Genomic DNA, 15,554 nt, shown 5'->3' on the forward strand with positions numbered 1-15,554 from the left:
GTGCAAAAATAACATTCATGGTGAGAAAGGTATTGTGAATTGATATACATTGTAGAATCAATTAGAAAAGAATAGATAATCGAGGATAAAAAGATAGAAGAGATACATTTGATCAAAGGAGGATAAAGAATACATACAAAGAGGTGATCTGTTATCTAGGAACAGAGTGCTAACTACTAGATCATTGCTAAGAAATTCTAACAGGTGAATCAACTAAGTCTCTTAATAGAGTTGTCTTAATAGGATGTTGTAAATCCCTTAACATGGTGCTTACATCATTGCAAGTGAAAGTCCTTTTATTAGGCACCCTTCTAACAGGGTGTTGAAACCCTTTAACAAGGTAAGATCTAACAATCTTGTAAGCCTTTAATATAGTTAGCCTTTCATAGGGTAGATCATGTTTCATGATCAAACATTGTAACCTTCATTGGGTACACTTTATTATTGCAATAGTGAAGATTTGTGGGTGTTATCTACACCTTGGTTTTATCTTCTCATTGGAGGGTTTTTGGGAAACCAAATATCTTATGTTATACATGTGTTGAATGTTATTTTCTTTCATACTATGGATGAATATGTTTAGCTAGCTATTTTAGTTTTCATGCAAATTGTGAGATGGATGTGTGGTGAATGAATTTATGGTTAAATTTTTGAAGGAATAATTCACCCACCCTCTTAGAGTTTACTTTCTTAACAAAGAAAATCAGTTTACACTACATGTTACTACTTAGTTAACATTTCAAATCAGTAAGTGTGACATGTTAATACTCAATCAACACTGCTGGAACTTGAAAAACACTATTGGAACTTGGTTCAAAGTGCTAGAATTAACAAAAGAGAAGAATAAAAAGGAAACCTAGGATGCTCCTTCATTAGACAACTCGAGTTGAAATAAATAATTCACCCAAATCATGCAAGTGTCACAATGTAAGATAAATCCAACTCAAGTTGAGAAATCCATGTAGCATCTTCAACTAGTCTATTCTTCCACTTTACCAAATATTCATAACAATTTTTTCTTCTTGTGCTCTTACCAACTCTTTGATCCAATACCTCTTTAACTTCTTCAATTTACTTCTTAGGATAATCATCTAACAAAGCAATTATTGGTAGCATGAATGTCGATGATATTCCTATTGGGGAGTATTGTAGAAACATGATTAGATCATTATCATGATAATATGTTACATTCATGACTATATTTTTCATTGATGTTAACATAGTAGTTTTATGTAGTATTGAATGAAGAATAATGGTAAAGATCAAGTTGTTATGAACAAAGGAGGTACTACTAAGTATCTAGTATATGAAGCTAACCTCAAGAGAAAAATATAGTAAGTCAGGAAGAAGTTGTGTAAGTTTTGGTGAAAATTGTTCTAAGATAGAGTTTATAGAAGCATGTTCTAGTAAACTTGTTATATCTCTTAGCAGAGTTGTTATTCTAAGAAGCAAGGTTAAAGGCATGTAGAAGATGTTTTGGTGATAACATGGCTAATATCTCTCATCATAATATTATATGTACAAAAATTTATTCAACTTTAAGAGAAATTGATTGATGTTATTGCTAAGTATAACGTGTTCTTAATGAGGTCCTATAGTAATTAATTGAGAAGGTGTAATAGTTGACTTAGGGAATTATTTTATGGACTTGGTATAAAGGAAGGGCATTTTACTTTTGTTATGTCTAAATGTATGAATGATTGTATGTAGAAAAAGTGTAGAATAGAAGAGAAACAAGTTGACATGCAAGGATAAGAAGAGTAGAGAAAAGTTGGAGAAGACTTCGTTGTTGAGGTTTTATTTTAAGATCTAAGGTTGAAATTTGAATCTAAGGTTCATGACCTAGTCTACAAGGTCTCACAGTGATTGGTCTAGATGATAGGATAGAGAAAAGAAGATAAAGCATAGTACAAACAATTATTCTACAAAGAATAGTTGAGAGATCAATTAGGCAGTGAAGTTCAATGGCCTTTCCCTAGAAGCTATTTGGACAGTGGGTCCTTCTACCTTCTACAACTCCTAATAGGGACTATTATGTACTGAATGTGTTTATAGAATCCTAATAGGGCCCATCCTCTAATAAGGAATATATATATATATATATATATATATATATATATCACTATATCTTTGTATTAGAGCATCATGTCCTTGAAGATAAAGATTAACAACTTTGGGAGATCTATGGTGAACATATTTAGAAAAGATAGTCTAAAGTTTGGTGGAAAAAATTATAATAGTTGGAAGGAAAAGATGAAGACACATCTGATATGTATGGGTCTACACTATTGGATCTTGAGAAAATTAGAAGAGACAATTATTGATGAAAGTGCATTGGAAACTTGTAACAAGGATGAGAGAGAACTTTTCATGAGAAGTAGTATTTTTTGCACTCCTTGAAATTGAGTACAACTAGGTAAAAACACTTAATACTTCTCATGAGATTTGGAAAGCTTTGGAAAATAGTTTTGAAGGTGATGAACATTCTAAGAAATTCAAGCTACAAAGATGGATTTGTGCATTTCAAGATGCTAAAATGGTGGAAGATGAATCTATAAGAACATATATAGTAGAATATCATAAATTATTGCAGGTATCATATCTCAAGTAGGAACCAAGGAAGATGATTAGGTGATCTAGAAGATATTGAAGAGTTTAATACCATCATTTAAGGAAGTAGTTCAAACGATATAGTTGTTGATCTCTTGTACCAAATATTTCACCAAGGAAACATTACTTGGGAAACTTGATGCAATTGAGAATGAGCTTAGACATTCTGGAGAATTGTCTAGAATAGAGATAGCTTTTAGTGTCCTAAACATTCAACCTAATCTATCAACAAACCCAAGTGCTAGAGGAGATTTTGCTAGCAGTAGATATGATGAGGACATAAAGATAGAAGGATTAGCCCTTCTTGTAAGAAGAGAAAAATATGGTAAGAAAATATTTAAATGTTGAACTTGTAATAAATTTGGTCATTATGCATTTAAGTGTCCTAAAAGAGAGAAAACATATAAAGGAAAGTTAAAACCTAGAAGAGATAGTGATTTTTTGTATGAAAATGAAGAAGATGATTTTGATGAACAAGTAGTAAGTGCTAGTGATGGTGAAATAGGATTTAAATCTATTAAAGAAGAAAGTCTAGAGAAAATGGCTTTGCTATCATAAGATGAAAAGAAATCTGATTGGATAATTGACAGTGGTTGTTCACATCATATGACTGGTGATATGAAAAATTTTGTCGACTTCAAAAGTTATGATGGAGGCATTGTTAGAGTTGTAAACAATGTAGCTTGCCATGTTAAAGGTATTGGATCTATAACTCTTGATGATATGACTAACACTGAGGATGTATATTTTTTTGATGGTTTGAAACATAATCTTTTGAGTGTTGTACAAGTAGTGGTTAAAGGTTATTAGTTACAGTTCATAGAGAAGACATGCATGATCAAAGACAAATATGGAAAGGTAATTGGAATAGGAACCAGATCTAGTGGTAAGTATGTCAGCTAAATCCCACTGAAATGACATGTTTGGTGTCAAAGGTAGATGATAGTTGGTTATGGAATAAGAGATTTTGTCATATAAAATTTGATAGCATTGTGAAAACTAGTAATATGTCTGTAGTTAGAGATTTTCCTAAGATTGTAAAGCATACTTTAACACAATTTGCAAGGAATGTGTATTGGTAAAGCATAACAAAGCTTCTTTTTGTATCAATAAGTTTACTACTATAGAAAATTTGGAGATTGTACACACTAATCTTAGTGGTCCTACAAAAACTAAATGATTCTATGGTGAAAGGTACTTCATGATTATTGTTGATGACTTTTCTAGAATGATGTGGGTTGCATTTCCTAAAGAAAAATTTGAGACATTTGACAAGTTCAAGATATTCAAGAATATAGCTAAGAATGAATCAAGTATGAATGTTAAATGTTTAAGTTCAAATAGTGGAGGAGAATTTACTTCTTTTGTGAGGCTAATGGAATCAAAAGATAGTTATCAACTCCTAGAACCCCTGAACGAAATGATATTGTAGAAAGAATAAATAGGTCAGTACCAAAAGCAACAAGAGCTATGTTACCTAATAACATTGATATATCTCCTATATTCAATGTTGTTGATTTTTATAACTATCATGATTCAAATGATGAAGATGTTGTATTAGATGATTATCCTAAGAATCAGATTCAATAGGTTGAACGCAGGGGGTACTAAGATAACTAGGGCCAAAGGCATGCCCAACTATCAAAGCTGCCTACAAGAGTAAAAATAGTGGAAAACCATGGAAAGAACAAAAACCAAAGGAGATAGAAGAGACAAAGTGTTGTAGGAGAAGAATTTTCTAATTTTATGAAGTCTTTACATTAGGAATGAAGTTTAGGTTGGCAAAAATTAATCTAAAATATAAGAAGAATTTTGATAAGTCTAGAAGACATCATGTTTTTTAGATTGGTGATGAGGTGATGGTTCATTTGAAGAAAGACACATTTCCTATTGGAACATACACTAAACTAAAGATGAAGAAGTTTCGACCTTGTAAGATCTTGAAAAAGTTTGATCGTGGTAATGCTTATGAAGTTGAGTTACCTTATTACATGAATATATCTCTTATATTCAATATTTTTTATTTTTATAATTATCTTGAGTTGGATGATGAAGTTGTTGTATCAGGATGTTAATCCTAAGAAGTAGATTGAAGAGGTTGAACATTTATTGAATCAAAGAGTTGGTAAAAGTACAAGACAAAAGGATTGTTATGAGTATTTCGTAAAATGGAAGAACATACTAGTTAAAGATGCTACATGGATTTCTTAATATGAACTAGATTTAGCTCAGGTTGTGACACTTTCATGATTCAAGAGAATCATTTCTCTTAACCCTAGTTGTTTGATGTAGGAGCATCATGGGTGGCATGGCTATCTTGCATAGTTTCTTGTTTCTTTGTTGCTACCAAGCTCCAATGCCTTGCCAAGTTCTCTTTGGTTGTTGAGTTCTCTTTGGTTTTTGAGTTCTCTTTACTTGCCAAGTTCTCTTTGATTACTGAGTTTGTGTATATGTCAAGCTTGTTGAGTGCCAATACTATTTTGGAACTTCTTTGACTAACTTGTCTATGTTTGGTTCCAGTTTGGGCCAACCTTGCTTATTTAATTTTGGGATGTGTATTTTTGAGAGCCAACTCATGGCTTGATTTTTATTTAATGTAAAGATTTATGTAGTTGGTATTTGTAACAGGATGACTTGTGGTTGTGCAAGTATTTTACAGGGGCTTGGGTAGAGTCTTATTTTAAGAGAGGTAGTAAGAGAGAAGATTAGGAAGAGAAGAAGTTAAGTTGTAATATGAAGTTTATCATTCAAGATTGAGTCTAAATCATAATGTTGGTCATAACCTAGAAGGCCTTACAACTAGTCATGTATATTGATGACTTGATGAATATTTAAAGCACTTCGTCTCTTCTATCTCCTTTGGTTGTTGTTCTTTGTGTGGTTTTCTACTATGTTTACGCTTGCAAGTGGCTTTGATAGTTGGGTGTTCCTTTGGCCCTAGTTATCCAAGCCCCCCTACATCAAGTAATTAGAGATCATGAATATGATCTTGCTAAGCTACAAAGACTACACCTTACAAAAAATATGACATGTATAAGAAAAACAAAATAATTCAATGTGTAAGTTTGGATCCCCCATTGTATGTATTTTCTTTTATATCCAAGAGTTATTTTCCTAGTATTGGTGATGTTGTATGGGAACAAGACAAACTAGTGACAAGAAAAATTAATGAGTACTTTACTCAATTGGGAGAAAATTTTGAGAATGTAATGGGTGCTTATTTTGATGAATTTAAGAAATGGATGAAAATGGGGATGAGGATACCTAAAGTATTGGTCAAAAGATATTACAATGACATATGTATTATTGTAGATAAAGACAAAACTTTTGTACAGGGAGTAAAGACAAGGAAGGCTTGGTTACAAAGTTTTTATTATGAAATAGAAAATGATCTAGCAAGTGAAATCATTGAAGAACTAATAAATGAAGAGATAGATGTTGACACAAGGTCTTGGAGAAGATGAGGAAAGGGATAGTGGAGATGAGGAAGAGGAAGAAGAAGGAGACAAGGGAAAATCCCTTTTAGTTGTCACTCCATTGAGAAAAAAGGATCAAAGAACTAGGAAGAAACCAATAGTGGCACCCTCTCTCCTCCACCATCAAATAAGCCAAGGACCAGGGAAGCTACTAGTGCCAAGAAGACTATAAAGAGAGTAGTAGAGACTACTAAGCCCAATGCCCCTAAAACCAATAGAAGGAGATTGGTTAGAGGACCACCTAAAGGGATGTCTAAACCCATTGAAGAGGTAAGTGTAGACATAAGAAGATCCCTAGGATTATCAAGTTTTAGATTTGTAAAGTACAATACATTTGATAATGATGATAGAAATAAAATTAAGGAGGCTATGATATAGACATGATTTCAAACTATGATCTAGCTCCTAGTGAAAAAGAGAAGACCATACCCAAATATCTTCATGATAGACTAAAGAGAAGATGGGAACAAGTATAGAAGGAAGAGAAAAAGGTAAGGACAAACACATTAGTCAAAGTAATGCTTGATTTATCCCAAGAGCAACAAGACACATTTTTGGAAAAGTATATGAACAAATTTGTTCCAAAATACAAAATGATTTTGATATTGCAAAATAAAGAGGAAGTTGTGGAACATCAAGATGAGGTTTTTTGGAAAAGTATTTTTAGATTATCAATTAAAGGAGCTAAGATAGATAAAGACACTATAAATATCAAATATGATTATAACAGTTGAGAAAGTTCATGTGTGCTGAGTCCACAAGGAAGCATATCACCAGTACATGCTAACACCCCTAACACTTCAGAGGTTGATAAGTCAAGATTCATAGGTACAAAGGCAGAAGGTGAAATAAAAGAAACACGTGTAGATAGTAAGACTATTTTAGTGCCTCATATTGAGAAGAATAAAGAATTGAATAAAGATGAACCAAGTGGAACTATTGTTCTCTTGAGCAAAACTAAGTGATGAAACCTCTTCACCAACTCTCAAAGCAATACTGAGAAGCAACACTCCTTCACCAAGCAATAGGAAAAAACTTTAAAAAAATTACACTAGATATTGAAGTTAGTCTGGATGAAATAATTGGCATGCCACTATCATGTCCATAGTTTCTAACCCAAAATAAAACATAGATTCTATTAAAGGAAGGCATGATTTAGATAACTATTTTCTACTAAATATTTCAGATTTGCACTATAAGGAACTGAAACTTTGATTAACTAATTTATTTCAACTCAAAAGAGCATTAGATTTAGATTTCCATTTTAAAGTCTTTCAAATATAAATCTTAATAAGACACATAACTAGTATTTTTTTTCTCTTTGTTTTCTTGTATTCAAATGTGAAACCTTTCATACATCACAAATGTAAAATCACAAAACTTCTCTTTTGCATAGAGTCATATACACAATCTTTAATCAAATAAGAAGACTTAGCTTTTATAAGTTTCATTTACATTGCTTTGCAAGATAGAATAAAGAAAACTAAAAATACTCAAACAATGCTTGTTTTCCACCCGCCAATTAATGGCATCATGAGGCCTCTGGTGCCCTAGCCATACCCCTGAGCAAGAACTCACTGCATCTAAGGATCATAGATGTTATCATATGAGTGAGTTCCTAATACAAGAACAATATTTTAAACTACACTTGTTACACATTTCAGACTTACATGAATCCAACTCAAAGAGAAATACTACAAAAGAAAAGGGATAGAAAGACTCATCTCTCTCTCAAGTTCCCTTTTGATCTTCTTCTCCTCATACTGGTTCTACCATCATCTCTCCCCTTCTCCATTCTCCTATTCTACATATAACTTCCCCTTTTCATCTCCAACAATGGTGAATGGTCAATCCTCCAAAGTCTTCCTCCCTTTTAATGAAGGCACATGGCTCTGTTATCAATGTGTCATAACCCTTTGTTTTCCCACTATTCATTTTCATCACATTTGAAGTGAAGCTCTTTTGAGGTGTCATAATGTAATTTTTAACCATGATTTGACCCTCAACTAACCCCCAACCTTAAGTAGTATAACTGGGTTAGGTTATTTTAACCCAGAATGCACTCTAGGATCCATTTTAAGCCCTCTAAAGTCCAACTTTAGTTCATATCCAATTTTACAAAAAGTCTACATTGAGGTCAACTTTTATTGTTGTACAAGAGTTGGCATAGTTTTCTCTAAGGTCTTCATAATCATCCAATTAGGCCTTCATAATCATCCGCTACACAAATTCAAATTTAACATCAGTAACTCAACATATAAATATAAGACTATAAACATTAATACATGTGCCTGAATTAACCATAGATCAACCCACTAGATCAATATCATATTCAAACATCATTTCTTCAAAATCATTTTCATATGAAATTCATTTACAAATAAGTATCATTCTTTCTACTTTAATTCCTCTAATTACAAGAATAATAACCACATTAATAATTCATAGCATATGTATCAAAACACCTTACACCTTACACATACATTAATCAAATTCATCAAGCATAAGTACTTACTCTCACTAATTATAGGATTCAAATCATAACATCTCTTAGAATAACATAATGAGTATCACGAGTATTCATTGTGCTATCTATATTCTATTCATTTTCATACTTCTTTATTTTGAATTAAATGATACATTATATACTTCAAAACAATAATCACTTAACCCAAACTTGATTTCCATTTTCACAGTCACCTTATGTAGAATATATTCACCACAACACAATATCTATTCAATTCAATTGGCCATAATTTCAATTACTAAAACTATCTAATTTTCATGATGGGATAAGATGAATAATATTAGGTATTTATCCATAAGGTAACTCACATTAGTTAATCAAGATGTTAACATAAATTAGACAATCCATCATAGTTTGAATTAGTTCTAATGCTACCAATCTCATAAACTATCTAAAATATAGTATCATATGTAAGGAGGTCCAACCATTTCTATTTGTAATCATTGTCAATTGTATGAACAAAATCCATAGTTGATCATAAGTTGAGTGTAACTTTGCACATTAATTAAATAAGAAAAGTTCTACTATACAAAGTACCACATACACATTTGCACCTAATATTCAGATGCTTACAAATGTTAAGTCAATCTTATTTAAACAATACTAATCATAGAAAGTCACATAAGGATTCTCCCTAATCTTGTTATTCTAATGAAAAAATTAATATTTACTTCAAATCAAATTATATTTTAGAAAAATTAACAATCCTTCTAGTCCTTACTTGGATGGGACCTTATAGCCATAATTAGACTTGGAAAATCTCATGTTGGAGCAAACATTTTTTCTACAAGAAGTTTTGGCAAAGAAGAAAAGATAGGATGAGTTAAGAAGATAACTTAAGAAAAATAGGTATTATATGAAGTGAAAAACATTTTTGTTGATGCTTTTGAAATTAAAAACTTTCATGAAAAAGTTCCAATTATTGCCCAGCTTGTAAATATAGTTGATCAAGTCTATTGGGGCTCAAAATTGAAACAATGATTTTTGAGTACCATTACAAAAATTGAGTCGAATTGAGTCCCTATAATGAGACAAATTTAATTTGAAAGGAAAGATCACACAATATTCAGAGATAATGGTAGTAAAGAGCATCAAAGTCAAAGCTAGAGAAAAAAAAAATTTCATGGGAGTGGATTGGAAGTGAGTTCAATTCAATTGAATGGAGAGGATGTAGTGAAATACTCAGCAGTGGAAAAGAAATGTAGTCAAAGTTGGTAAAGTGAGCATGGGAAGTGAATCAATGACACAAATCAAATCCATGCATCCACATAGCAAGGTTGACAAGTCAATTGGATCAAAGATTGTAACCTGGACATTAGATGGATCTCAGATCAATGAGAGAGATTTAAAGTTATATTTGCATGAACCTAAGTAAGTGGGTTATGTTCTAAATGCATTTTATGGTTCCTATTTTACCATAAGAAATTGATGCATGATCTTTATTTATTATGGCATCATGAAAGTTGTATATTTCCATTTAACCACAAAGCTATGGGCTAGTCTGGGAAAGCATCCTGACGATCCAACAAAGCTTAGATCAACAACTCTAAATGAATTTTGGGCCAATTTTGGGCAACAGTCATCTTGTATTTAGAAAGTATCTAGAATAATGACATGTTTCATACTTAATGTAACATCTAGAGTCGGACCACCAAATTATAGCTACACACCATCTGATCAACAAAGATTGAATACCCATAATAGTGTTCGTGCCTAAATGTTGAAGGACAAAAAGTTTTGTAGAAAGTTGTCAAAATAATGACACTTGTCCACACTCAAATCCATCTTGGGTCAATTTATATTATAAAGGCAAAGAGATCATGTGACCATGGTCATAGATTATGAAGAAATCAATGGTGATCATTTAGCAATTGAAAAGATAAATGCATAGACCTAGAGAAAATTAGAAAGAACCATGTGTCAACTACTTGGTCAACCAAGTTTGACCCAACTTAGAATTTGAAGGAAAAATGCATATTTCAAAAGATTGATTTATTTAATTTAATTTATGAGTTTGAACATGAAACATTTTTAGATTAAAACTTGATTTTATTATATAGTTAAGACTTTAGCATAAAATTGAAATATTTGTAAGAATCAAGCCTATTCGTTAGTCTTTGACTTGAAACTTCAAATGGACATCTTGGTTTTGGTTTCTGCTCGGATACATAAGTGCTATATATCAGTTGAAAGGTCTCACAACAAGAAATGCATTTTTGCAATTACAACATCTATAGGTATAACCATGCAAAAGATATTAGCATATTTGTGAAAGATGGGACATTCTCAATAGAAATTATGTTTTTACTTTGGAGCATCAAATTTAGTTTTTAGAGAAAATGGTGAAGTGGGTATCTACTAAATTTGGAGAGAGTCTTGGTAGTGATGGTATTTTTGTTTTGTTTCCAAATCACTTTAATGGGATCTTTGGTAGCATTTTATCAGTAAATATGATATTCTTTCTAAGGGGGTTTTCCATCATTCTGATGAAATATTTTAATTAGTTTGTTGGGGAGAATAATCATATCTAATTTTCAGTTAGGAGAAGAAATATGAGAGATGGTTTGTAGCAACATTAGGATGAGATTTCAAGTGGACACTTGTCATGTATAGATCAGAGGGGATTCTTCATTCTTATATATCTTTCTCTTTTCTCTCACTAGGGGGGTCAATTCCATATTTTTGGACAAGTTCCAGAGTTGTGATTCCACCATTCTTAGTATTTCTTTATGTATGAACAACATTGTAGTTTCCTTCAAAAGATAGATAATATAGTCATATTTTGTGTGTCATTATGCATTATTTGATGCATCTAGTGTATTTTCTTTTCAAATAAATGAATATAGAAGCATCTTACAGAAAGATTTCATTTTGATTTTGTGTGCTATCTATGGAATTTGTAATTTTCTATGATATATGGACCAAAGAACATATACTCTATTTGCAACTTGATTTGAAGTTGTATGTCATTGTGTGCTTTTTTGTTGATTCAAAGAATCAAGAAAATGTAGGAGTTGTTGAAATCCAACTCCGCAGTCGCCAAGATCACCTACATGCAAATAGCTTGCTGAAGAGAAATCAAAAGAGCAAGAGCATGAAGCAAACAATGCAAGAGGAAATATTTCACAATAGGAAAATGAGATTGCTATGTGAATGGAATTATTTACAATGAGAGAGAGACCATTTAAAAAGGCCTCATGGAAGCTTGTAGAACAAGCTGGAAGGAGGTAGAGGACAAAAACGACAACTCAGCACATATCCTCAGAAAGTGGAATATGCTAAAAAAGGAGAAAACTCCCGAGTTGTCAACAACAACCACTACATGCATTAAATACTAAATATGCATTAACCTAAGTAAGCTTAAGTAATAGAATAAATAATTAATAATTAATTATTTACTCTAACACCCCCCCTTAAGTGCAACTTAGGGAAATGCCTTAAGCTCACAAAACTAAGATGAAATGCAAAATGGGTCCCGGCAACAAGGCCATGTTAGGTACCCATGTACAATGCAACCTCTGTAAAACGGAGAAAGAGGGAAAACCCTGTGGGAAAAACCCTCCTCCAAAAAGAGGTAAAAACAACATGCTAAAAAAAAACATGAAGTGAAGGAAGGAAGGCCTCAACCAATCCCCCCAAGGACAACTTCTGCCAGAAATGTTTCAAGAGACTCTCTCAAAACCATAAGTACAACCAGCCCCCCCATGAGAATAGACACCAAGCCCCCCCCATAATGATGGAGCTCCTGTAGAAATGATCGAACCAATGAAATTCCAATTCGGAAGGAACAAAGGCACGTAACAAGGAAATCCCTGCGCGAGAGGAGCAATTGGAAAGCCTAGCTGATGTCCAGAAGAGAATGTATGAGGAACCGAAACGGGAATTCCCAAGGCAGGTGTGATGACATTGTCATGAATGTCCATTGAAGTATCTGCAATAAGTGTACCTGGAGTCTCAATAAATGAAGCTGGAAGATCAGGTAGAGCGGAAGGAGAATCTTGTAGAGAGGAAAAGCCCTCATCTGGTTGTGGTGTGGCAGTCAAAATAGGGATCTCAGGAACAATACAAAGGTTCAAGTGTCCTGACTGCACCACACGATGCTCCTACGAAGGAGATGGTGGACCAAAGTGTGAGAAGGTATAGAGATGAGTGGAAGGATCAACTGCCCCTGTAGCAATAAGATCTCCTGTAGCACGATCTTGAATGAAGAATGAATCAGTAGTGAACTCAACTGTCTTCCCTGATCCACTGCGTGTAATCTGAGAAATTGAGAGAAGGTTGGCAGACAAAGATGGAACATACAATACATCATTGAATATACCATCTTGGATGTGAACTGAACCTTTCCCACAGACTGGTAATGCAGTGTTATTCCCCATGAGAATGTGAGGAATAGGAGAAGCCTCAAGAGTGGAGAAGACACCTTGAGAAGATGTCATATGGTGAGAAGCACCTGAATCCAGTATCCAAGGAACCTGTGAAGAAGATGCAATAGAAGCCTGTAATGCATGACCCTTTCCAAGATCTGATGTAGATGTTGAAGAGGTGGAAGAAGCCTGAAAAGAAGACCCTTGTGAGGTAGAAGAGGATGGAGAGGAAATAGTGCTCTTCTGAAAGAGAGCGTGCAAATCAGCAATCTATTTCTCATAGCCATCACATCTCTTCTGAAAACAACGTGCCTCATCATGAGATCCTTTCCCACAATAGGAATAGGTAGGAGTTGCGGTCTTCTTTTTCTCCTTCTTGTTAGAAGATGATGAACTAGTAGAAGAGGGATTTGATAGCTGCTTCAACTTTTGTTCCTGTGTAACCTTGGAAAGCAATGCCTGTGACTGAGAATTTGAAAGTGAATCCATTTGAGTAATCTTCGATTGTTCACGGGTTAACCGATTACAAAATATCTCAAATGAAGGCATCCTATGTCTATCACCCAAGGCATCCATAGTGGAGTAGATAGTGGAAGAGAAGATCTGATACTGTCCCTTTAACTTTGAGAGTACCAAAAAGATACACTCATCATCTGTTTTGTTCTTCCCACATCCCTGCAAAAGTGTACGTAGAGATTTGAACTTCATCAAGAAGTCCTCAATGGTGGGAAAGTGATCAGGTGTCAAAGAAGTCAATTCTGCATCTAGCTGAAGTGCCCGAAACTCATTCACTTGTCCAAACAAAGTCTGAAATCTTAGCCAATAAGCTCATGGAGTAGTCAAACCATCCAAGTGAAACAACAAGCTGTTTGAAATGTTGAGTGCAATAAGCCCCATGGCTTCATCCATCTTGTTCCTGTGTTGTAGAATCTCAAAAGGTCGTTGGAGATTAGGCTGATGCTCATCCAGACAAGACCATAGACCTCTTGACATTAGAAGTCTAGTCATTTGTGCCTTCCATGTGTGGTAGTTGTGTGGTGTGAGACGGGATATAGATGGATCCGCCATTGAGAGAAAAGAAGAAGACAGAAGTAGAAGGGTCTTAACTGAAGTAAATTACAAAAAAGAAAGACACCCCCCCCACAAACGTACAAAAATATCTCCCAAATACCACGAAAAAATAGCTAAGGAAAGCAAAAAACTGGAAAGGAACCTGGATTTGTTGATGCAGAAAAAGCCTCTACTTTGACACCAAAAATGGAAGCTCAAACGAACTCAAAATCATGCAAAACTAGTACCAATGTGTCCGTCTCTGAGTCAGCTTTCTGACGCTTCTTTCGGATCAGAAAAAGACCTCCGTATGCTCAAGTTATAGCCAAAAAACCGACTGCTGCTCAAAAAAATACACTTGCTGAAAAATTACAGACACTGGTATAAATTTGACGGCCGTATGCCCATCACAAACCTGTCGCCGGAAAAAAAATGTCACAAAAAGGTGATGTCACTTGCCAGGAAAGTGACGTCAGTGCACCGAAATATGACGTCAGTAGAAGCCACGTGGCGGTCGGTGGTTGGAGAGGCCGCAAGGCGGCGGAGCAGCGGAAACCGCCGGTGGCGGTGGCGCCCGGGAGGAAAACCCGGCGGCGCCGCTGTCTACGGTGGCAGAGGCTACTGTGCCCGGGCGGCGGACAGGAGGAGGCCGGGCAGCGGCGGAGCCGGGAGGAGCCGCGGCAGAGCGCGGGCAGCGCTGCCTGCTGCGGCCGCTGCGGGCGGCGCGCGGGTGGCGCGGCGACGGCGCCCGAAATAAAATATTTTTTTAAAAAAAATTCGCGCTGCGTCCGTACGATCCGTACGGCAGCGAACCCGGGATCCTCAAAAAATCGCCAAAATTGCCCTGTCTCCAAAAATGAAAAGCTTTATATGAATCCTGACTGCAAACGGCCTTCCGGATCCAATGGTGATGCCCGTTTGAGCTGAAAGTGCTTCAAAAATTTGCTCTAGCCCTGATTTGAAGAAAAAATGCACAAATAAACTAGGGTTTGTGACTTCAAATCACGGCTTCACAAATCCTTCAAACAAGAAGCAGCAGGGAGGCTCTGATACCATGTAAGAGTTGTTGAAATCCAACTCCGCAGTCGCCAAGATCACCTACATGCAAATAGCTTGCTGAAGAGAAACCGAAAGAGCAAGAGCATGAAGCAAACAATGCAAGAGGAAATATTTCACAATAGGAAAATGAGATTGCTATGTGAATGGAATTATTTACAATGAGAGAGAGACCATTTAAAAAGGCCTCATGGAAGCTTGTAGAACAAGCTAGAAGGAGGTAGAGGACAAAAACGACAACTCAGCACATATCCTCAGAAAGTGGAATATGCTAAAAAAGGAGAAAACTCTCGAGTTGTCAACAACAACCACTACATGCATTAAATACTAAATATGCATTAACCTAAGTAAGCTTAAGTAATAGAATAAATAATTAATAATTAATTATTTACTCTAACAGAAAATGCTTCATATGCATTGACAAAATTATAAGGTTTGTAGGAGGATTTGATACGTATGACATTCATT

This window comes from Cupressus sempervirens, chromosome 5 (assembly GCF_028749045.1).
Source record: "Cupressus sempervirens isolate cs-2001-9-10 chromosome 5, ASM2874904v1, whole genome shotgun sequence".
NCBI classification, from domain to species: Eukaryota; Viridiplantae; Streptophyta; class Pinopsida; order Cupressales; family Cupressaceae; genus Cupressus; species Cupressus sempervirens.